Here is a 26,528-nt window from a genome sequence, read left to right as displayed (position 1 = left end):
AGCTGCGGGCGCAAAACAGTTAAATTACATGTTGTGAGGTTTTGAGAGAGAGAGAGAGAGAGCACTTGATCGCAAGCAGTGTACAACAGCGGCTGCCAATTCTATATACGAATGAAGAGGAATATGATGTTGCTGTCGATGGTGTTGACACGGAATTTGGGGATCATGTTGCTACCGATGGTACTGATGATCGGTGAGCCTGCGGACGATGATAGCGTGCATGTAGCCAAATGAGGATCATGAGCAGAAGCTGAGGCCTCGCTGAGGCTTGAAGCCAAACACCTTGCCAAAGTAGGGACAATTGGTGATCCTAGGAACGAAGATAGCGTATGAGCACAAGTTGAAGCTTGAAGCCAAACGCCTTGCAGTTGCCAAAGTAGCGAGTCTCACAGATCAGAACACATAGAGGAATTTAACCAGTATCTTGATCCGAACCTTAGCGATCACTATGATATTCGCAAGGTAGGTCCAAGTTAGCTAGCTTAGCAACAATTCTGCAAACTAACTAATTCCAAACTGACATTTGTGGATTTGGGCTACTTGCAATTGAGCTGCCTGTTAGTCAGTGCTTCTGTGAATGATTGTCAAAGGGCTTTTGTGTGCACTTTTTCTTGAAATCAATAAGTGACAGCCATGCAGAGGGGAGAGAGAGAGAGAGAGAGAGAGAGAGAGAGAGAGAGAGAGAGAGAGAGAGAGAGAGAGAGAGAGAGAGAGAGAGAGAGAGAGAGAAAATGGGTTTTGCAAGTATCTAACTTGCAGCTATCTGGTGCAGGTATATGGATTATTCTCTCTCACTCTCTCTATCTCTTTTTTTCTCTAGTGTTTCTTCTTATTCTGTCCGCTTCCTCTTCTTCTCTCTCTTTGACTTCTTCTACTTGGGGGGAGGGGGAATTCGGAAGCCAGCCCTTCCCTGTCGTTCGTCTAACCTCTGCAAGCGCCATAACGCTCATGAGCAAGTAATTTGCAAACAACACCACTTGAGCGGCGGCCATGGATTCCATTTACTACAGACCAATCCTTAATGCTATGTGACAAGAGACCATCCTGGGTTAGGCTCTGCTTATATCGAGGTGGAGACTCAACAGGCCAGACCCTCAGGCCCTTGGCACTCCAATTAAGGTGCCCATTTTGCATGCTCATTCAATGGTAGCGTTAGGCTGAGTCTACGACGGCTTGATTTACTTTATATACCAGTAATACTAAAAAGAAAATCCTAGGATGGCCCCACAATTGGGTCCATTTTTTAATCTAACTCTTCTTACGTAAAGGTTTAATCTCTTAATACGTTCCTCATGCACTTTTGATGGGAAAAAAGTATATCTATGCACGGACATAATTCCCAAGCTTGGCAGTAGGAGAGCGGTGGACCTGCAGCACAGATAATTGCAGTGCACCCTCACTGCGCCTGATCCCACTGCAGAGAGATGATTGTACAAAGGAGGTGGAGATGATGCGTTAGAGCCTCTCACTATCTTTGGCATGAGCCGATCACAACGATGCTGGTGGGAACGGAGAGCGTGGCATATGCACACCCAGTCCTAACAACGGCTGCGATTGTTCGAACAACGGTCTCAATGGTGTCCCTTCTACCCTCCTATTGGCAGCTTGAGCAAGTGCCCAACTTGAAGTCCTTGAAAGTGCATCCATTTCTACCCCCATTGGTGATGCTGACAGCTTGGGAGCCTAGCTTGGTTGCTGCACCGCACACGCGGTGTATGGGCTCAACTTTGCTTCCAGTGGTGGCGGCAGAGATGATGGAGGGGATGCGAATGACATTGATGTCACTAACTATGTGGACCCTAATGTGAATTTTATGATCAGCACATCGCTTGGCATGCCGTTATGCAGGCTTGAGTTCGGCTTGGTTGTGCCCCCTAATCCCTTTGCTAGCTCCATATCCTCCTTTGTTTCTTCCTCGATTGGAATGAGCAAGTGCAGAGGGTTTTTTCAGCATAGTCGGAGTCCCTCCCCACCTCAATCGATGTGGATGTAGGGTAGCCCGAACAAACTGACCTGCTAGGCTTCACGCAAAAACTCTACACTTGAGAGATGCAGCTACTTGGCTGCTCTAATCTCGATAGCACTCTTGATGCAATCAGCAGAAGAAGACTTTGTCGAGGTGCTTCTCTCCCAATAGAAAATGTGTAGCTGTGTTGATGCAATCAGCAGTAGAAAGACTTTGTTTGCACCAATGAGAGTGTTGGATCTTAATGTAGATGTTTCATTTTGTATTAGTATTGTGAGGTGTAGCCTATATTTGATTTCTTTCTACCGTGGCAGGCACCCACTCCGCTGCAGGCGGAGTTATTCTCACTCAAAGATAACACCTCTCTCTCTCATGTATAATATTGGCATGTACAGAGCTATCTACAGCCTCCTATTACGAGTTGAAGGTTTGATGGTGATGATATTAATGATGTAACTTCATGTAAGCAATGATTTCATGATGTGAGCAATGATCTGATATTGACAATAATGATCAGTTTATTGATGATGCCGATGATGATGGTGTTGCTGATGCTAATGCTAATGTTGATGAGCTTGAAGGTAGTTGAGCTATGAGTTGTTATCTTGAAATTGATACATGATAATAGTAGAGCCTGTTCTTCTCTTTGCAATAGTGAGTGAGTGTGCGCCATGGCAAATGGTACCGAATGTGCTCCTTTCCTGCTCTTCAATTGTAATGAAATGATCCTATGATTTATTCTTTTATTATACTATTTATGAACTTTATTTCTATGTGTGTGCTTGCAGTTTGACCTCGGTTGCCATTCAGCAAGGCTATCAAAACAAAAGCTATATGGTGCATCAAATGCCCTTGCAGCAAGTAGGCACTCTTTGGTGCTCTAGGCACTCTTGGGTGCTCTAGCAAGGTCCTTATAGCCCCAACAACACAGGCGGCCAATGTGGAGAGAGAGAGAGAGAGAGAGAGAGAGAGAGAGAGAGAGGCCGCCGAAGGTGGCCGGCCATACTAGTGAGACTTAAAAATAGAGAAATCCAACAAAAAACAATAAAGTTGTGTTTTTCAATGGATTTTCTTAATTATTGGATTTTCACTTTATTTTTTTGAAGCATTTTGTTATTTTTTAATTTTTTCAGTAAACAGGTCAAAAATTAATAATAAATAGCAAAGAAGCTCAGATGGAAAAACGGAAGACACGATGGTGATCAGAAAGACAAGGCGGACAAGCACATAAATTTTCAATGAAATCAGAAGATGGAAGCGGGAATCCTAAATTAGGCGGCCAGACCTACTTTTGCAAAATTCTTGCAGAATGAGCTACAGGTTTCCGATCAAGGAAATTTTTGAGTCTAACATAGATTTCACGGCCTGGTAGGACTAACGAGGAAATCTGGGGAAAATTGGTTTGAGAAGTCCAGGTATAGATATCCAAGGTAAGCTAAAACCACCTCATTTCCACTTGTGGCCTTTGCAGAGAGAGCTTTTCGACCTCTTTCGTACGTCTTTTTCGGAGTCTACAGTTGCCCGTTTTCAGCGCTGTCTCACACGAGACATGAGGGGTAAGTTCTTTACTCATCAATGATCCATTTTGTACGGACGGCTCCCTAGAAAAAACCCTAGAAATCGAGCAGTGCATGATGACCTACGATCAAACACTGACCATAGCAGCCTGTCAGCTCGACCAAATTGGATGAGTATTGAATTGTAGCATGCCCTAACATAATAGAACCTTTCTATATCATCAGTTGACCATTTGGTAGGGGTTGAAGGGGTCCCCAATAGAAAAGCTAGGTTTTTGGCAGATTCCAGAATTCCGATCTGACTCCAAAGACAGCTTGCCTACAAGGTTCATATACAATGTATATGATTGGTTTTGTGAAATCAATCAAGCAAATCCTTCGAAAAGCAGAAAACGGCTTGAAGGCTACAAACAGTCAAATTCTACATACGGGGTCAAACTGACTCCAAATGAGCCGAAATTGGATGAGTTGCTTCATGACTATGTTGCGGACAAGTCCAAAGCCCCTAAAATTGACTGACCAACTCAACAGGCAGTATTGTCACAGAAATTAGAGATTTCAGAGTCGATAAAGCACAAATTCATTCCGACAAGATCAAACTTGACCAAATTCAATTTAGGACTTGTTTTAGGTGTATAGAACGTGTTTAGGTCAAAAATTTTAAGTTTAGCAAGAAAATTGTGACTATTGTAAATAATCGTGATTATTTACTTTTGCACTATTCTTTCTTGGAAATTATGTACACACCTATTACATGCCAAAAATCAAGTATGAGCCAAAATGAGCACCTATAACTTGGAAAATTACCTAAAAACGCAAGGAAGTATTTGCAAGCCAATTTTTGGGTTATGGATCACATTTTTTGATTCAAATCACCTCATATCTCATACACAGAGTCTATGCAATGCCTAGAACCAATTTGTACCAAAAAATGCTGATTTCGGTAGAAATGTTAATAATCGTGATTATTTACTTTCTATCCAAAATGGGGGAATTTTGATATTTTGCCATCATACATCCAAAGTACACAATGTGTTAAGTCCACTAGCCAAGTTTGAACCAATTTGGAGCTCAAAATCTCAAATTTCTGTTATATCTACTGTTTAAGAGACCTAAAGCCAAAAGTTGGTACCATTTTCACCCCATCCATCCAATTGAGCCCATATTTCACTCAGAGCATGTATTTGGTATATACTTCAAGCCTCAAATGCCAATTTTGCAAAAAGTTGAAGAAATTACTCAGCTGTAAATAATTGCGATTATTTACTTTGGTTGCAATTTTTTGTTTGAGCTTGACATTTTTGTTCCTTGCATGTTTTTCTGCATCTATGCTTGTTCAAAAATTGATTTAAGGAAAATTGGACTAAAATTGTTAGCATTTCAGACTAAAGGACACTTCACAAAAAAATCCGACAAATCTGCTAACTTTGACACTCTATTCACTGGACAGGAGCCTGCAAGCAGCAGAGAGGGCCAAGAAGAAGCTCAACCAGAAAGAAAAGTTGCAAGAACTACCCGCATACCAACTGGATTCAGATTCAGTCAAAGCCTCCAAGGCATCCTATCCTTCAAAAGAACAGCTCAAAGAGCATCACACCACAGTGTTCACCGACAGATTCAAGAGTGAAGAGGGACATCAGGTAGAGTTGCAACTCCTACCAAAAGAAGTGTATGATGTCGCTGCAAAGCTTGAGACCAATGAAGCTAACCGTCGCATGCTAGGACTCTGAGATTTCTATGAATAGGAGCCGTGCAGTGTGGATTTTCAAAAAGCTTACGAGATTTTATCCAGGATCAAAGAAGATGGAACTGCACATATTTCTAACCCTCAGGGGAATAAAGTTGAAGTGGTGATAACCAAGAAAATAGTGGCAAAAGCACTCAGACTGCCCATAGAAGGAATGACAATGAGGACAAGGGACAGGAAAATGGAAGGTACTTTCACCAAAGAAACCACCGCAGCCATCTTTGCTGACCTTATTCACAAACAAGCTGAAGAGCCAGCCAGGTTATACCACCAACACTTTCCTTTCCTTGCTAAAAGGCCACCAAGGTATACCACAACCAATCATGCGGTTGCCACCACCTTCACGCAAGTCCTTAAGTCAATAACCAGGCAACCGGTGGACCACGCACAATATTTCTTGACCACTTTAACACTAGGTTGGTAATGGGACACTTTTATGTCCTGAGACAGCTTTATGTCCTGTTAAGTGGCCATTTTCCATGAATTATGTCAAGAGTTTCAAAATGGATTTTGAGGTGCTATCTATCTAGAAAGTTGTCTCATGAGCTGAAAAAAACTTGACATTTTTTTGGAACATCAATTCCATCTTTAACCTTGTCCTTGCACAACATTTCACAACCTAAACTGTGTGAAAAAACGGGTCATGTTTTTGGCTTTTTTCAACTTTTTGCAACTATACCACTCTAGAATTCATGTTTGTGAGGTCTATAATGCTACATAACTATCTTTAATAGTCCTCAACATGTCCTGAAGCTTCTAGGGAGAAATAAATGTTAAAGTTGTAAGTTATGAACAAATTACAAAATTTGTCAAATCTTGTTTTTTAGCCAATTTTAGCTCTTCTATGATTTTTTTGGTGGATTTCATGATATCCAAATGTAGTTTTGATTTTCTATGTCCCATATTGTAACATAAAGCTAATATTCCTTGAGTTTTGGGGCACCTAATATCCTATTTTTCATAGTACACAACGATGGTTGATTTTTTCTATTATAGAAGAAAACGAAACATTCTAGTATATCAAGTATAGCTTTTTCAATATTGCTAGTTTCTTGTGACAACTATATGCATTTTGTAGGTAGTAACCATATCTAGTCATAAGGATCAAATTTGGCTAGATATTGAATAGTTTCTATGGGATTCTACAACTCATAATGTTGAATCCAATTTTTTCATGTTTGCTGTATTTAGCACTTCATCTTTGTCCCCAAGATTCCCCTTGGTAAGAGATGTATTATTCTTTTGACATGCTCCATGGTTCTTTATGAACCTGAAGGAAAATAGTGAACTAAGAAAACATGCATATATTATTTGTATTGAGCGTGGCTATAGAAACTTTGATGATAGGTTTGCAGAATGGTAAAAATTCAACTTTTTTGTACCTATTTCTTTTGGCAAAACAAAAAATAGTGAGTGAGAAGCAATCATATGTTCTGATCACCAAACCATTGAAGTTAACTAGGGAATTTATCTCAAGTCCTACAAAAATCCCTAATCTTATTTTTATGCAACAAAACGTAATAAATGACTGTTTTGATGAAAATGTAATAGTCCATCAACTTTGGAGGCTTGGTGTGACCAAAAGATGAGAAATTTTACAAGTTTCTTATTTTTTCCATGTGTAGTAGGCCTTGAACTATAACCTCATGAAAGGACTTTACAAAATGAGTGGATCTACTATGGTTTTGGAGGTTTTTTTCAAAACCCTGAAAGGACAATTTTATGTCTTGTTAGGTTACCAACCTAGTGTTAAAAGGCACAAAGAAAGAAGGAAAGATTACTTACATGGGTGCACCAGAGGTATTGACAAGAATTTTATACCATGCCATTGGCATGGACGACAACCTACCACCTAACCCAAACCAAAAACACTTGGATAGTGTTAGCTCAACCATCTCCTTGAGCTACAAAATCAGCCAAGAGATCCTACAAATCTGATTAAGAATCGATTGAAAGCTTGCCAGAAAGGCGCAGTAGTGAAAGCTCGGATAATGAAGAAAAGAGAGCACGAAGGGAGGAAATGAAGAGAAAATCCGTGGCAGCACACTAAGAAGATACTGTGCAAAAGCAAGCCCGATTTGAAAGAGAGAAACACGCATACCAACACAGCTGACAAGCACAAGGAAAGGACCCGGACAAATGGGTGCCTAGTGGACTTAAGGGACCAAGGACCAAGCATCACACCAAAAAGAAGGCTAGCGAACCAGTTGAAGTACTAGAACGGATGTACCAAGAAGCAGAAGCTTTAAAGCTAAAGGAAGCCAAATAAGCACTAACGAAGAAGGAAAAAGAGGCAAAAGAACATCAAGAGCACGCAGAGGAGACCACTGCACAAGGAGAAGCACAGCCTGCCCAAGGTGATGTGTCTCCTCGCATCTCTTCTCTTGTCTCTAAGCGCCAAGATCAACCAATGCCGAGCCCACCACCATCAGTGGTAGTTAAAGACACAACAAATGAGCCAATGAAAGAAGCAAAAGCTAAACATGAAAAGGTAGATGAATCTGCACAAGAACCAGAACACAAAGAGGCAGTTGAATCTTCACAAGAAGCTGAATCTACACAATGAGTAGTTGGATCTACTCAAGAGCAGCCAATAGAGAAAGAGGTAGAGACAAAAAAGGCAGCAAGTCCTGCAATAAAAGAGGACACCACACAGTTTGAGAAGTCAAAGGAGCAAAAGGTAGAGGAACCATCCTCTACCGCAGCACAACAAGAGAAGATTGAGGCACCACCCTCGACCTACACGGAAAAGAAACAGCCACAGCTACAAGAACAACACCAATCAGTCGTCCTGGCACAACCAATAGACACCCATGAGGCTGCAGAAACATCAAGACAGCTGGCATGCAATGAAGACTGAAAATCAATGACGAAGTCATTCTACAAGTTAACGAATATGCTAAGCAAATGCAGGAGATCACAGAAAGGTTTTGCTCAGCATCACTTGGCCGTAGCACACGGGACAAAGAGTTAGAGATGGTGATTGACGTACTCCAAGGGGAGTTAGACAACGAACTTAATGTCATCACCGATTTGCAAAGGCAAGTGCAAGAGCTGAGAGCAAAAGCTGAACAACATCAGCTCGCTAGAGATAAACAACAAAAAGAAATGGAGGAGCTAGGTGAGCTGCTTACCAAATTGTCAGATGCATGCAAAGCCAAGGATGATCAACTGATGGAAGTTACAAATGAAATTCTCAGTACCACCCTATCAGCTCAAAAATTCCAGGTACAACTAGATGTAGCCAATGCTTCTCTACAATAGTCAAAACAAAGAATCAATGATTAGGCAATATTCTTGAGACAAATACGAGAAAATCCAGCCGTCACCTCGATCAAAGGTACAAACAAGGTCTGAAAGGAACTAGAAAAGAAAAATAAAGACCTCAAGCTGGAGTTGAAGTTTGAGCAATCTCAGTGCAGAGACCTGGCCTTGATGCAGGTACAAAGAGAAGATGAACTGCTGAAGGAGATAGCTGAACTCAAAAGAGTCAACCAGCTATTGAGAGAGGGAAGGCCAGAAACGCAAGAAGAGGCAGGCACTTCGGAGTAGCCTCAAATAGAAATACCCTCAGTATCATTTCCTGAAATGGAGACACAATCCATAGTAGAGCTGAGTGGCGAGGAAGATTTTTAAGTACCCATTACAAAAGAAGACATAGTGCCCATGGTCCAACTCTCAAAGGCTGAAGAAGATGCACTAAAAGAAAAGGTTACACAAGAGGTAGATGAGCAGTGGAATGTAGCAATGGATTGGGAGTTGAGAGTACTTCATTCTGTCAATGTCACACAACTCACTCCCAATCAAATAAATGCTCAATGGCACCAACAGTCCCTACCCTACCCTCTGATTAAATTTGAATTGCTACAGGTAAAATATATTGGATTTTTTAACTCCTCTGTAACACTACCACCATCGCTAAAAGCGTCACTACGGGAACGTTGCTATAAGCATCGCTATAGGTGTCGCTATTTAGAGACACCTATAGCAATGATTAAAATCCTCTGTAGCAAAGGAAAGGCTTTACACAGACATGCAAGTCGAGGGCACAGATAAAGACCACTCGAAGTGGAGGTTGAGATGGCTGAACGAAAACCCAAGATACTTGATTTTGTTCACGAGAGCACCTGCGGCCCTGCAAAAAGATCCAACTTTCTGTCTTGTACCAAGAGTAAGGACCCAGATAGCACATGAGGCACTACTAAAGAAGCGGCCAACTTGGTTAAATTACCCCAGATTGCCTACTCTAGCAGGGATTTTAATTACGCAATGACGCATTTTGTTAAATGTTAATTATTGTTGTTATTATCACTATTTTTTTCATGTTAATAACATATCTAATGTCATGACCTACGAAAACCTGTAGAAAACGTAGAACCGGCGGGACAACCAACAATCCTGACAGGCCCGGCGGGTTTAACATGAAACCCGGCGGGACAAGCAAGAATCCCGCCGGGCCCGTCGTGTACCCCCTCCATATTTGGTGGCTCTATATAATCCCTTTATAGACATCACATCACATCACTTCTTCCTCTAAATTTGGTCATCCTTTAAAATTTAGAAGAAAAACTAAAAGGTAAAAAAATGAATAGTCTTTAAAAAAAATTAAAACTTAATGTAACTCTGATCATGGATCATTAGTTCTTTTGTAAGGTCCCCGTCCTATAAGATCGGGGCGACTTGGAAGATAGCCTTCTTTATTCTCTATATCCGTTGACGACACCCTACTCCAATAATGCAAAGCAAGGATACGAGCAACGAAAGAGAAGAAGACTTCCACCTATTGTGTTCGTAGTTGCAAGACCCTACGCCACAAGCCAGGTCGATGAGGTTAAAGGTTCTTTTATACAGCCCTTCAAACAATACCAAAACAATTCAAACAATGCTAATGAAGGCAACCCTATTATTCAACAAAAACAACTTTTCCAATTTCTCATCATTTTGTCGCTACTCGCGGATTTTCTCTGTCTAACCAACAGAGCCTTTGCAAAGGATTTATTCGCTAACCGCAAATTGCGCAACCTTCCCATCTCACTACCCGCGAGGCATCTCGCTACCCGCGAGGCATCTCGCTAGCCGCGAGGCATCTAGCTAATCACGAGAAACAAAGGAGAGCTGATATCCTCAGCTTAATCTCCGCTATCCGCGGAATCATCTCGCTACCCGCGAGAACAAAATATATTCTTTCAACAATTCATCTTATTAATGATTCATCAAATATGATCAACCAATTCTTCATATCAATCAGAAACCGCTTATCAAACAATAACAATTGATTAACAATATCAATCCAACAAACAGTAACAATTTATCAAACAGTCCTTTCACTAGTCTCTGAGAACATATGCTTGTTTCATGTGATAGAATCACGTTTTTCGGACGGTTTAAGGGTTCCCTATGCTTAGCTTCCCAAGTCAACATGAATAGCGATGCAGAATTATAAATTGTCTTACCGAATTTGGAACGCGTATAGCTAACTCCTGTGCTGGAGTTTGGACGGCTTCGACTTCTTCTTCGGTTGATGCTTCCGCATGAGATCTGTTCGGAGTAGACACCTTCCTTCCCACCTTCCTTGGTGGTGCAATGGCATGGGCGTCCTTAGAACTTCGTGTTACATGCTTCGGAGCCATAGCTTCGGAATGGAGAAAAGAAAAGTGCGTTGATGGAGAGAGAGAGAGAGAGAGAGAGAGAGAGAGAGAGAGAGAGAGAGAGTATTCACAAATCGGGTGAAGGCACGTCGAAGATTGGAGATGGAGATGGCTTGAAGGTGAGAGGTTAAGGGAGAGAGGTTTCTTCCGGCGCGTTGTTGCAAGGCTTTTGTAGATATGTGTGTTCAAAGTGAGAGAAGAAGGGTCCTTTATATAGTCCCTAGGGGGGTGCTAAAAATACTGAGAGGTTTCAAGAATAGGAGAAGGAAAAAGCTCGCGCGTCATCGCGGCTTTTTTTTTTTTTTTTTGGGTATGCGAATCCTATGCGCGATTCTAAAAAGCTCTATACTTACAAGTTCCCATTCTATATTGAAAGAGAGAAAGAAAGAAGTGTCCTAATTTTGACTCACCTCTCTTTCTTTCCTAAAAATACTATCTCTAAGCTTTTTCTTCACACATAGATTAGGTTCCCACATAAATCTATTGTTCCACATAAAGAAAGATCATAAATAAATGGATTCTGAACCCGATTGCTCTGATGAACTCAAGATGACTCACAAAATCAAGAATCTCAATTACTTTGCAAAATATCTGAAATGATTTATATGGATAATTGTTGGGTACATTACATCTTTTTTGGACTGAACTGATTCTTGAAAGGAGGTAGAAAGATGAATCTTTGGGTCGGTATCTCTACATTTGGGATGGATTGATCTCATGTTTGGTTCACCATTATATTTGCTAAATTGATTGCTATATTGATTAGAACTTCTATTGAGGCGGTCCGGGGCGGGCAACAAGAAGAGCGGCCTCTAAACACCCTTCGAGGCTCCCATGCTGCTCAATTGGGGCTGGGGCAAGCACAATCAGAGACAACAACAACCCACAGCCAAAAACCAAACAAGAAAAGGGGCACCACCTAGTTGTAGATGCGAACTAGGACGCACGTGATATCTCCTTGTACTCAAACGCACAAAGAGAGGGGAATGCAAGATAGCCACACACACCAAACACAAACATTCACCACGCCAGAGAGAGGTAAAGAGCACAAATCAACTTGAGCAACTCAGTCTTAGCCTTAAAGACTAGATGCACACAAAGCTTGATGAGAAATAGAGAGACAACACAAAACTTGACCTTGTTGCCAATACACAAATTGTCTTAGGGTCACGGGATCCCTCTCACCGAGCACCCTCTTACAATTCACCTTTTAGGCAAACAATTCAACAAGCACTCAAACCACCAAGCATGAAATGGCACAACAAAATTCAAGGACAATATACCTTCAACCAACCGATGAGCCAACTTATCAAGTCAATTTGGAGAGAAGAGTCGTAGTTGCAGCATACAATTGCACCCAAAACTATAAATCTTATTTATGCACAAGAGTAGGCTACAAGTGTGGTGAAGAGTATGGCATACACTCCACTCCTCTAGATGGCATAACTAACTTCAAGCTTCTCCATGCACCTATGTGTATTGGAATAGAGCACTCACGATGCACACACTCTACACAACTAGGCTTGAAGAGTGGTGTGTTATGTGTTGAAAATGGTGTGGTGTAGTGTGATCATGTGATGATTTACAAGGGAGAGAAGGGCTCTATTTATAGGTTTTAGAAGCCCCGATTTGGATTAGGACTAATCAAGTTTATTTGAAGGAATAAAAGATTATGCATATTTTTATTTATTTTTAATGAGGGTGGGTCTCTCTTGTCCTTTGAGTCACATGGATGTGGGCTCAAGGGAAGAGAATTATTGAGGATGAAAGGAGAGAGGATGGAGTGAATAATTTGGGAGTGCCTACTCTAGCAGAGGGTGCATTTTACAATAAGGTTAGTGGTTAGTAGTTAGTAATTATCACTAAAAAATATTTACAAAATCATTCACCAAATGGTGAGATATATGATGAGAAAAGTTAGAGAAGGTATGAGCTTGTAAAGAGAGGTTGAAGCTTTGACATTCACATCTTTACATCACCGGAAGAAGAAGCGGTCAGCATGGCGAAGTAGCGCGTGTCGATGAAGCTATGTTATCTTCAAACCTTGGAAAATTCATGATAAAATCCTTCATTTGCAGAGGTTATCCTTGGATTTTTGCTGATTTTTTTGAAGCTCTTTACAAAGCTGAAGAGAGTATGGTAATATGGACATATATGTAGAGAGAAAGGGGGACACATAGGGTGTAGAAATGGAGGATGAAGGCTATGGAGGTGTGAGAGATGTGGCAATGGTGAAGAGGGTGAATTAGGACATGGGAGTTGCAGGTTTGGGAGTGGGAAGGAGAGGGAGGAATGTGTGTGAAAGAGGAAAATGATAAAGTGGAAGAGGGAGTGTGGCTGCATAGCATGGGCAAACTGGGGTCCACCAATAAAATCATAGCTCACATCTCGTAGTTCAAAAAAATATGAAAAAATTTGAGGTGAAAGTTCAGCTCACGAGCTAGAACTTTTGTTTGTATCACCTTTTCAAATTCGGGGAGCATGTGATCTTTAAAAATTCAGCAAAACCGACTGTTTTTTCCACTGCACAAAGTCCTTGTGAGGTCTTTCTTTGGATGATTCTTTTGAATACCTCCAAGAGTGAGCTCCCCATGGTGCATGCATGCATTCCACATACCCTTAACCTTATTTGGTAGGTCTATAATTGAAGATATTGTTGAGATCATGATATAAATGAATAGTACAACTAAGAAAATCAAATATTGAGGGGTCTAAAAAAATATGTACATGTCAAATATAAATAATATAGGTGGAAAAAATATAAAGGGGTCAAAATAAATCTCTCATTATAAGTCTACCATAAAAAGATAAATTTTTTTGTTGGTCTAATTTATGAGAGTAATAGAGAATAGATGTAGGAAGGAAAAAATCACAATAGTGAAAAAATATACACATAAATAGAACTAGTTTTTTTTGGATTTTTGTTGGGATGGAGTTACACCAAAAATAAGAGAAGCTTGCATGAAATTATTTTCATATGGAATAAAGAGTATGCAAAATGGTAAGAAAAAATATGGTAATGGTGAGTCAAATGTACATAGCATAAATAACACACCATAGGTAGAAACATTTAAATAAATACCAAAATAATTATGAAAAATCCTTTTATTTAGGCCCTATATACAATGAAATATTTACACACAAATGGGCCATAATATACTCTTTTTTTTTTTGGCTCAACTAGCCTAGTGACTAGCTAATTAAGGGTTTTTAAAAAGATATGGGAAAAGTCCCCTAACTCACACACACCTATATACAATGAAATGGTAGGGATAGACACAGTGTTTGGATGATTTTGGTAGGGTGGGTTAACTCACTATGGCAATTACACAAAGCCGAAAAACGGCTATCACTATCATGGGTCATTAGTTCTTTTTTGGACTAAACTGATTCTTGAAAAGAGATAGAAAGGTGAATCTTTGGGTCGATATCTCTACTTTTGGGATGGATTGATCACATGTTTCATTCACCGCTGTATTTTCTTGCTATTCCGATTAGAGCTCCAATCATGGGTCATTAGTTCTTTTTTGGACTAGACTGATTCATGAAAGGAGGTAGAAAGGTGAATCTTTGGATCGATATCTCTACTTTTGGGATGGACTGATCACATGTTTGATTCACCGTTGTATTTGCTTGCTATTCCAATTAGAGCTCCAATCATGGGTCATTAGTTCTTTTTTGGACTGGACTGATTCATGAAAGGAGGTAGGAAGGTGAATCTTTGGGTCGATATCTCTACTTTTGGGATGGACTGATCACATGTTTGATTCACCGCTATATTTGCTTGCTATTTCGATTAGAGCTCCAATCATGGGTCATTAGTTCTTTTTTGGATTGGACTGATTCATGAAAGGAGGTAGGAAGGTGAATCTTTGGGTCGATATCTCTACTTTTGGGATGGACTGATCACATATTTGATTCACCGTTGTATTTGCTTGCTCATGTTTGAGTAGATTGAGGTTGATTCCCTTCAGGCTTCACTACTACGCTTGTGTGTGATATTGATTATAACACTAATGTTTGGTTTGAATAATACTTGAAAGAAGTGATAGCATACTGAGCTATGTTTATTGGTATTGCAGGCATCCAATAAGTATGTCTTCCACCGGGAATGTGAGCGGTGATGTTGGTGTCTCAAGCCTGGCTTCCTTGAGGATACCTCCTACCTCGATGCCAGGTCCTGCTTCGCAAAGTGGTCCACTTTGCAGGGCAAGCGAAAGGCAGGTGGAAAAAGTCCAGGACCCGAGTGGAATTTTTTCACAAATTTAAATAAGTATCAAGATTGGAAATGTAAATTTTGTGGCGAAGAGAAATATGGAGGAGCACCAAGAATAAGGGATCATTTGATAGGTGGCAATACCAGAATCCAAGGAGGAAAGTGCAAGGGCTTAGGTGCAGAACAAGCAACTATGCGCTTAAAAGCTTTAATTGCTAATTTCCACTAGCAAAAGATCAAAACTCTCTACTTTCGACCATCACACCCCAGTATCGATAAGATCAAACCAATACGAGGGATCATTGGGTGTAACGCCCACCAATGGAAGCACTCAAAGCAGGGAACCAACTTCTCATATCGATGGAACTACACCTCCAAACCATGGATCTCCTGACTTTCAGATAGGATCGTCAAAAAGTAGACATGTTAGCTTACAGACGAGCTTCAAAACGCTTGCCTTAGAAGAAGCACAACTTGCACTAGCTAAAGCCGTCTATTTCACTGGGGGATCATTGGCCATTGTCACCCGTGATGCATGGAAGTCAGCTTGGAAACACATTGGGGATTTTGGTGCTGGATTTACCCCTCCAACATATCACCATATGAGAAACCAACTGTTGGATAAATGTTACACAAGCACACAACAGGATATTCAAAGGGTAATATTAAATGCAACAGAACAATCTGGATACACCATAGTTAGTGATGGTTGGTCCAACGTTCAAAGGCAGCCATTGATCAACATCATGCTTGTATGTCCTCGTGGTGAATATTTTATCAAAGCTGTGGATAGCTCTGGTCAAATAAAGTCTGGCAGTTTTATAGCTGACATCATTGGCGACGCAGTTGAGGAACTTGGAAAAGAAAATGTTGTCCAAGTAATCATGGACAATGCCCAAAATTGCAGGGCTGCAAGTAGGATACTTGAAAGTCGCTTCTCTCACCTATATAGTGCTGGTTGCGGTACACACAGCTTGAACTTGGTATTGCAAGATTGGTACAAGAGTAATGGCACAGAGTGGTTCAAATGGATAGTAGACAATGCTCTCTTAATAGTCAAGTTTGTTTTGAAGCGTCAGAGGGTTATTGACATGTACCGTCAGAGGATGTCTACTATGTTAAAACTGTCGTGCGAAACTAGATTTTGCACCAACTACTATACGATAGAATCACTAATGAAAAATAAGAATGCTGTGATGGAGACATTTGTTTGTGCCACTTTTTCAGAATGGGAGGCCGGTCAAAGGGAGAAGATAAAAATCAAAATAGGGGTGATCAGAGATCTACTAGCTGATCGCCACTTCTGGGATGATGTGGTGGATGTGCACAATGTCATGATGCCAATTATGCTCGCATTACGCCAACTGGATTCTGCCTTGCCTAACATAGGTAAGGTGTGGATGGCTTGGTGGAGTGTTCAAGAAAGCCTTGCAAATCCAGAGGAGCCCCAGGAGCCAATTGTGAAGCCTTGGAAGACACCATTTACTCAAAAGAGGAGAGAAATTCTGAGAAAGTATGTGCATGGTCGATGGGTTGGAGCACATAGTCCACTACACAGCGTAGCTTTCTTATTGGATCCAGAGTATTGGGCAATGGAAATAAACAAACTTGATGAGGAGGTGCTGGAATACTTTTATGATGTGATAGGCAGGTTTTATGATGATCTTGATGAGCATGCATCAGTTGTTACTGATCTTACAAAGTTTAAACTCAAAGAGGGTAAGTTTGGTACAGAATTTGTGCAGAAACTTACCACGGAGCAACAAGCGTGGAAGTGGTGGATGTTGAATGGTGGTAGTGCACCTACCTTTAAACGCCTAGCTGTTAGAATCCTAGCCCAATGTGCATCCAATTCAAGTTCTGAGAGAAACTGGAGTACATATAAATATGTACATTCCACCATCAGAAACCGCCTTCTAAATTCAAGAGCTGAAAAATTGGTGTATATGTAACCATCGGCTATTGGCAAGAGTGCAAGCTGAGAACTACAAAGAGGAGATGCCGCGCTGGACTTATGATGTAACCAATGATGAGGTGGATGAAGACAGTGAGCTGCAAGGGAATCTCATGAAGTAGAAACTACATGTACTTTAGAAGAGATTGAAGAGAATTTGAAAATTGAACCAACTTTGACCCGTCGCAGCAAGCGACGGTGGTTTAATTAATAGATTATCGAATCCATTGAGTGACTTTTGTTTAAGTTCAAAAAACTGTTTATCTTATAAGCTTTTTTTTATATTTAGTTTAAGGTTTATACATTTGCTTAATAATAAACGAAGCCCTTAAAAACCTTTACAAGGCCATAAATCACTATTAAAGCTTCATAATATACAAAGCCCTAACAAATCTTTGCATTATCACATATCATGATTGAAGCTGAAGTGAAGACAATTCACAATTCACTAATAAATTCTCGCAAGACAACGAGTAAATGTTTTCAAATGTTACAAAAACTATCCAAGTGATAGTGAAATATTTGTGAGAATATCTTCATTCTCCTGTTCACGCTGACCTTTAAGCTTATTATAGTCTTCAGACATTTTGAACATTGCATATAGCTTTTTGGATATCTCATACTCACATATAGCACAATGAAAGCTATTCATCATGCTTTGCATCAAGCATGATATATGGTACATATGTCCGCATGGCAAGATGAAGTGACCACACCACTCATGAAAGAATGATCTACATATGGGGCAAGGACCACCGTGCTCACCAGAAGCTGGAGGGGCCTCAATAGATGTTGGGTGCTCAATCAATGTGGCAGCATTTTGTTTTTTTATAGTCGCCTCTAACTCTTTTACATGGCGAGATAGCACCTTCACCTCCCTTTGCAAGTCTCTATTTAGGGTTGCTTCAGAATGAGAGCCTTGTGTAGCTTGTGATGCTTGGCTGAGTTGAGTTTGAAGCTCCTCCTTAACTTGGTGCACTTCCATTGATGCACCTTCTAGTGCCAATGACATCTCTTGCCGTGTGACGGTGATTGCACTGCTGCGAATGTCCTCAACCGTCATATGAGGTGTCCTTGAGCTGAAGTCCACTGCTTCACCCAAGACATAATGCATGTATAACATCTTGGCAAACCACAATGGACAATCCATATGATGCATAGGATGACCCATGACATCGAGATATATGTTCTCTCCATTGTCTCGTATGTCTCCATTAATGCATTGTGATAGCTTGAGTCAGCCTTTCTTGATGTTGTCATCTGGAACGCCTGGCCATATGGATTTGACCATTTCTCGGTCAATCCTAGAGTTCACCTCTTTCCATTGTGTACCCACTGGGTTGGCCCACTGGGAGCAACGAGCTGCAATTCGAGCAGTGTCATTCACTCCACAGCCTTGACACATGGATCTGAGACGCTCAAAAGCGCGCTTAGCCCTTTGATTATCATTATCCATATCTTGATTAAACACTATACTTCAGTTACGGCATACAAACTAAATGATAATCAATTGCTATAAGAGTAACCACCATTTTACGACAATCAATTGCTATAAGAGTAACCACGACAATCAATTGATATTAGAATAACCACCATCTTATGACAATCAATTGATATAAGAGTAACCGCCATTTTTTAAATCAATGAATGACAATTAGTGATTCCACGTGGTTTATTGCTTGAAACTTAAGAGAAAAAACAAAACTCATAGAAAATTTGTTGTCTATTGAGATATAACAAAGTGTTTTTATTACTCATACATCATCCATGGCGCATAAAACCCAAATTTTAAAAGTGCTTTTATAAGTCAAAAGTCTCAGAAAACCCTACTTCATAAAGTACATCATATATCCATCAAAAAAAGGCTACACTCATTTCAGAGGGAAGGCGTAAGCATTGTTCTGGTTGGGCTTCAAATCTTTCTAATTCTTCGTCCGAAAGTGCCAAGGTCTTTCTCTCTGTGGTTTTCTTCCTCACCCAACCTTCCACAACAATCCTAGATATGGCTTGTACCTCCACTGAAACCTTATGTTTGAACCAATCTGTGTTGTAGTAGTCAGAGAACTCTCCACAAAACTTACAGAATTGCCATATCACCCATCCTATGGCGTACACATCTGTGGCCTTGGTCCATGGGCACGGGTGATTGCCATCTAGTAACTCGGGAGCTCGCCAAGGATGAAGCTTTTGCCAGTTTTCATCAGTATTGTTGGTCTTTTGTGTCTCTAAGCCAACACGCAGAGCCAATCCCCAATCAATTATTCCAATACGGGGAGTGAGATCCTTGGTAAAGTCCAACATGATGTTCCATGGATGGAGATCATTGTGGATCACTCCCTCGTCATGTGCGAATCGCAATGCCTTGGATACCTTCACCAAGGCATGGATCAACGACGGAGCATGATTGCATAGGCTCTTGATACGTGTTTTCTGGTCTTCAGAGGGCTGCTCCCATTTAAAGTCTTCAGGGATCTTTCTTTTCTCCTCTTGATGCGCTACAAGCGTTGTGAAAGAGCCATGTGGATGGGGCAATGTCTCCATAAGATCACCTAAAGATCCCCCATTGAAGTAGGGGAATATCAAAAACCATGGCAACGTTAAAGAGTGGGCAATACTCCTCACAATACCTCTATGGTTGAGATCTACCCCACTTTCTGATGCAAAGCTTTTCCACTGATGCTTGGCCTATCCTTTGAACTCCTTGGCACAATAAGTATTCGTTTGCAGGAAGGAAACTGATCCCTTTGATTTGGACTCACCACCCTGTGCCATAAGCCCGTGACCCAAGTTTCTTGATCTTCTTAATGGACTTATTTGGAATGCCCAGAGTCATACTACATTCATAATTGTATATACTGCTCTCCAGGTGATTGGCAGAAGCAGTAGAACCCAATGTTCCCTCAATGGCAGCCTCCTCAATAAACGGTTCTCCAACTTGGCTGCTCCCCACAACTCTGGTGATAGCCATTCGCATTTTCTTGCTTAGGCCAAACTGTGTGTCTATGAGGGATGCTCGCCTTGACCTCTCCTTTTCAGCTCTCCATCTAGTGTTCCAATGCTCTAGCTTACCCTTGTCTACTTCTTGAGGGCATTCCTCTTTCAAATCAGAGGCCACCTTGGGCAAATTGCCCACCCAACTGCTCAGTATAATGAGATTATTGATTCGGTTTTTTTGTCTAGATATAACAACAACATTTTGTGGGCAATCTCACTGTATAATGATTGCAATCTAGACTCATCTGCAACAATCTGTGCTATATCGTTGGGATCTAGTGCACTGACGATTGTAATCAACAATTGTCTAATTTTCTTTTTGAACTCTGTCATTGAAGTAGCAAAAGGATCCATTTTGCCTGCAATGGTATTATTGCAAACAACACATTGTGAAATATAACTATGTGCCACTACATTTGGATCTTTTCTACGTGAAAGAAAAAGTGCAATATAGACCATAGATCTCGTACGCTTTTGCAGTGACACACCTAATTGCAATTGCAACCATGTGCCAATGCCTCACCGTACGACAACTTACAAACAGATGCTCCTATCATTCTAGCAGCAACACACCTAGTCGCAATTGCAACCATGTGCCGAAGCATGAATGACTGGGAGCAACATAAAACATAGTCACCCTACGCTTTTGCAATGACACGCCTAGCCGCAATTGCAACCATGTGCCAGTGCATCCACGCACGATGACTTCTTTCAAACAGATTCTCCTGTCATTCTAGCAGCAACACACCTAGTCGGAATTGCAACCATGTGCCGAAACATGAATGACTGGGAGAAACATAAAACATAGTCATCCTACGCTTTTGCAATGACACACCTAGTCGAAATTTCAACCATGTGCCAGTGCATCCACGCACGATGTATTCTTTCAAGATTCAAGCATATGAAGCATTATGAAATTATTTGAGCACACATTCATGCATTAGATGCTACTGTCAATCTAGCAGCAACACACCTAGTCGCAATTGCAACAATGTGCCGAAGCATGAATGATGGGAAGCAACATAAAACATAGTCATCTTGCGTTTTTTCAATGACACACCTAGGCGCAATTGCAACCATGTGCCAGTGCATCCACGCACGGTGACTTCTTTCAAACAGATGCTCCTATCATTCTAGCAGCAACACACCTAGTCGCAATTGCAACCATGTGCCGAAGCATGAATGACTGGGAGCAACATAAAACATAATCACCCTACGCTTTTGCAATGACACACCTAGCCGCAATTGCAACCATGTGCCAGTGCATTCACGCACGGTTACTTCTTTCAAACAAATGTTCCTGTCATTCTAGCAGCAACACACCTAGTCGCAATTGCAACCATGTGCCGAAGCATGAATGACTGGGAGCAATATAAAACATAATCATCGTACACTTTTGCAATGACACACCTAGCCGCAATTGCAACCATGTGCCAGTGCATCCACATACGATGATTTGATAAAAGAAATTTTAAACCTTTAAGTTTTAACCCAAAAAACTCAAGAAAACATCAATAAAATAAGGAAGGGTTTAAAAAATTATTGCTACACTGCTTTGAGAATGTGAAAAGCTGCCAGAAAGTTTGGTGAAGACTTTTCAATGTACCTATTTTGTGAAAAAGACAAGCACCGGCGTCGCCTTTATATAGCCACGGCGGGCTCGGCGGGAAAATAGCTTTACCTGGCGGGCGCGACGGGCCAACTAATTAGCCCGGCGGGCTACGAGCTGGTCTCCAGGTCTCCCTCGAGGTCAAAAAAGATGAATGTCAATTAACAAAATATTTGTTATTTTGCATTTCTATTGTTATTAACCTGAAATTATAGTGTGATCACGTCATTTTGAAATCCCTGTACTCTAGAAAAGGACCAACAACTAAAGAATACATGGTGAAAACCCTAAAGGGTGCCATGTCATTCTTTAAATGTCTACCAGATTTGTCATGTGCTATGCTATATAAGATCTGCCGAATGCTGCTCACATGCATCAAAGTGTTCAATGAGCCAGAGCAAGCAGGCACCCCTTGGATATCATTCCTCGAGGGTACAAAGGTTTGTTCTATGATCTCAGTGGCTAACCTTTCGAAGAAGTCCTCTATGGCTTCTATGCTAGATGCATGTTTCTACCTTCACACAATATGCTGGCGTTTGAGGAAGCATTCTACACGGGATTCTTCACCTGGCGAATGAAAATATTTGCACAAGTGATCAACAACCTCACATCAACGTTTGTAGGCTACTTAGCGATGGAGCTCAAAAACAGAGTACTATGCAGTTTTTGCAAGTGCCAGATAAAGAAAGGAAGATCAGATACCAAAAGGCACCAAGTACGCTTAAAGACCGCCTCGCCAAGAGCCAGTAGCCCTAAGACTACTTCAGCCCATAAAGCTATGTCAGGGGACGACCCATGCGAGGAGTGGGGGAATGTTAGCAGCAAGCTAACACGGATACCATTTTTTGGAGTTCTGATTGTAAAACACTTATTATTTTGATAAGTCGAGAATATTGTAACTTCTATTTTCTCGGATAAACTCTGTAATTAATGAGCCGGGGCTACAAGCTTCCAGATTGTCTCAACCTGTCATTACCCATCTTTGGTAGGACTCCCAAACTATTAGTTTTGACCACCAAAAACCTTGGCTAAGGTATAGAAGCCAATTTTTCTAAGTTATTGTTAAGTTTTAGATAATGAAATACACAGGTGAGCTAACGACGCTCACTTCTCTCCTTCTCACGCTTCCTACTCCCTCCCGGTTGTCACATTGTAGTCGTGTTTGTTGCATTGCAACCACAAGTAAGAGCTCTACTCATTGACGTAAACACATCATAGTAATTCATAGTTTTTGGCATCACCGACCTGCAGCCTAATTTCATCATAAGTAGGAATTTACACTTCAAAATAAAAAACTACACATAGACAGGGTATTGGGGCATCATTGCTAAGCATTTAGGTGCATTCTGGGTCGAAAACAACTAGGTCAAAAATCCACTGTTGTTAATAATTGCAATTTTGGAACTTGACCTAAAGTGGTGTTTGAGACCATAATCATGTGTGCTTAGGTCTTATAGACATGTCCTAGAAGTTTTGTTACATATGGATGTTAATTTGATGCTGTAACGGATGTGATTTGTTTGCTGATGAGCGATTGGCTTTTGGTGATTTCAGTCACTTAAGTGTATCTTGAGTTAGATGCGAGTTGTTAGTTGTTTTCCGAGAGATTAACAACCTCTTGTAGCCTCTATGCACTAGTGGAGTCAGCTTCATCCCATGGATTTGACAATTTAATCGTGGTTCTCGCTAATACTGCAATAAGATAGAATGGTGAGGTTAGACATGCATCCCATAGCCATCCTTGAGAAAACAAATCCGCTTTTGAATTCGGCCATCGGCCATTGAATTTGGCCACCGGCCACCAGCCATTGACTTTCGACCACCAGCCAACCGGTCATTGACTATCGGCTATCGACCAACCGATCGATCGTTTTTCGACCACTTTTCAGCCGCCATCTGACCATAATATTTCAGCAGAAAGGAATATTCTGACGAAGTGATTATGGTTTCCGCTCGAGACTGGCCGTGAAAATTTTGGTTTGGCGAGTGATTATGGTTTTGGGGAAGTGTTTTTTCTTCACGCACGATGGCTACTCCGCATAATGGGGGCCTTACAAATGTGCATGTTTACCACAAAAAATTACAAGGGTTAAATCAGGCTCCATACTGAATAGGAGTGTCACTAGGGCCAGCCACAATGATGGATTTCTCAACCACCTCCTCGAGCCCCCTGGGGTACTCAAGCCAAAGTGTTTGTCCTTCCATTGCAAGGTTCATGGGGACAACCTCCTGCTCCTTGGTGTTCTTGATAAAGGACCCAACCAAAAGGTGTGGTAGGTGGAGCTCCTTCAAATCACATTCCTCGCTCACAAAGAAGATGAATGTTGCCAGTCAAGAAAGGTACTCAACCCCCAACTTGCGATTCTTGAGCGATGACACCCTTGGGGCTTGCTCGTCTAAGAAATGGCCTGTGTCGATGGTAATTTCTTGGAACCGTCTCAACCGCTTGGAGAATGGGTGATCACCTTTGTGTATGTAGCGCAAAAGATTTCAAGGCACCTAGATCCCTGCATGTGGGGAGATAGATACATAATAATTTATGATGTACTCCTCCATGAACGCTGAAATCTCGGCAAATGCATCCATGTGAAGGGAAATTGTGGCATCAAGTTCAGGCAGACGAGTAAAGGAAGGTGTGGAGGTCCAACTTCCCTTTGTAATTGGTGTCCTCGAGGAAGAGGATGAAGCATGACAGAGGGGTGGATGTGTGTACAAATGCAGAGGCTGTGGAGGCATCCATGTCTAGCCTGGAGTGCAGACAGAGAGTGGAGGAGCTCAAGTGTTGCGAAAGTGAAAAGTGTGAATGAGTTATGCAGCCCCCCTTTTATAATGGTCCCTTTTTTAAAGAAGGCACTTTTTGCAATTTTAAAAAAAAGGCACTTTCACAAAAAATGAACTTTCATCTCAATGTGGAAAATTATATTCAAATTCAGAATTTGCCGAAGCAAATCATTTTGATTACATCAAGGATTGTTTCCAAAACTGCAAGAGTTAGAAAGCTATAAGAGCGATAGAATAGTTCCATCCATGCCCCAATCATCCTCAACCTTCGATTTGTCTTCCATTCTCTTCCCAATCTACGGACATTCATTACAATAAGTAGCCAATGGTCGCCAAACTATGATGTATTGAAAATATGGTGGAAGTATTCTCACCTTGTGACCTTGTAACAAAATTGTGCTTGTTGAAGGGCCTCAACCCATAATAACCAAATGTTCTTGCACATTATTGAGAGTCCAATGCTTTTTCACTTGGAAATCCTTCAAAGCATCGTTGGGCATCCTCATTGCAATGTCAAATCTTGCAATAACGTCGTCTACGCTCTGTAAGGGATTCCACACTCCAAGCTTGCACATCCAACGATCATAGTGAAATTGTATGTACAAAGAGGTACGGGATTTTAAATAGCGCATCCCAATACTTGAAGCTCCAACCTTACAATGGTACCTATACCCATTGTGCATGCCCTCCACAAAACCCCAGTCCTCTTCTAAAATCCTTCCTAATTCTTCATAATGCACATCTTTACATACAAGCATTGTGGTAGTCTCTACAAATCCAAACTCTTTAAAAATGTGTACGAAACAATGAATAGGCAAACACCAACTCAAGCCCACATACCTAGAAGCTTTAGAGTATTTCAAAGAGTTTTGGACATCTATTATCATCTTTTGCTTGAAAGATGCTACCGACCACAAATATGGCTATGGCCACTCCATACTTAATAAGGAAGATACTTTGATGGGTTCAAGCTTTCCAAACTCTTGTGTAGAAGTCAGCACAATATAAGAGTGAGAATAGAAGAAAATCCTTCTTTGGACCAGTTTGGTTGGGCAAAGATGTGCGAAAATTGTCGCTCGAATATCCGCATGTATAGCATTGAATGTGCCGAAGAGACTATGTAGTGGCTGCTCCTCCACAAATGTGGATGGACATATGACTATAATTGCATGTCAAATCTTAAGTATGAATCCACAAAAACATTACACTCTGATTTCAATCCTAGCTTTGTATTCTCGAAACATGTACTTACAATGTGTTGGAAATCGAGGTGGTTGTTGCAATAGCATGCTTGACATTGAGAAAACATGTTGCACAATGGCTATAGTCCCCTTGTCTTTGTGGTTCTTGAAGCCAAGGAGCTTTCATTTCCAATGATGATCCAAGTTTGCACAATTTCGTACACGATGAGGGCCAATAGAAGATGCCTGCATGTATACCCAAGCACCTTTGTTGAACTCTTGTGGCACCCACTCATCATCTATACCTCTTGTGTTGTGGCATACAAGTGCTCTGACCTCATCCTTCGGCTGCCTTCGCGGACTAGAGCTGGCCATGGTTGAACAACAGAAATTAGGAGGAGGAGTAGGAAATTGCTTGTTGCCACCATGTACGTGGGAGAAGGTGGATAACCCTTGCTTGGTGTGGCAATGGGAGGTGGTAAGGGAGGAGATAGGAGCTTCCTTACTGCAACAATGGAGATGGTGTAGAGAGAGAGTGTTGGAGTAGAGGGTGAGTGTGATGGTTGCAACCAAGGAGGGATTGGAAAAGGGGTTCTAGAGAGAGAAAATCACATTTTTCCTGAGGACTAGTTTTGGGGGGGGCTTTGGATAGTAAAAAATGATGTTTCAAAAGTTTTTTTGAAAAATGAATTTTAGGGTTTCTTGGTGCACATTTTGACTTTTTGAGGTCAAAAAATGCTTTTTTGACCATAAAATAGTCTAAGGAGGTTTTAAGAAGAAAAGATTTGAGTTTTGGAAATTTTGAGAAATTTCAAAATTTTGGGATTTTTCCATAGCGGACCAAAAACGAGGGAAGTTGGAGGTTCCATATGGCCCACCACACTCCCCCCCCACACACACACACCTTCTTACTAG

At 41.1% G+C, this 26,528-nt stretch overlaps 1 pseudogene; it reads right to left on the bottom strand.

Moving 5' to 3' along the window:
- Positions 1–871: 871 nt before the first annotated feature.
- Positions 872–25,988, bottom strand: LOC147443753 (uncharacterized; annotated as a pseudogene).
- Between the last annotated feature and the right edge of the window lie 540 nt (positions 25,989–26,528).

Source organism: Adiantum capillus-veneris, chromosome 13 (genome assembly GCF_014529385.1).
Source record: "Adiantum capillus-veneris isolate H3 chromosome 13, ASM1452938v2, whole genome shotgun sequence".
In the NCBI taxonomy this organism is placed as follows: domain Eukaryota; kingdom Viridiplantae; phylum Streptophyta; class Polypodiopsida; order Polypodiales; family Pteridaceae; genus Adiantum; species Adiantum capillus-veneris.
Note: the sequence above shows the minus strand (reverse complement) of the source record. Positions and strands in the feature narration are given on the sequence as shown.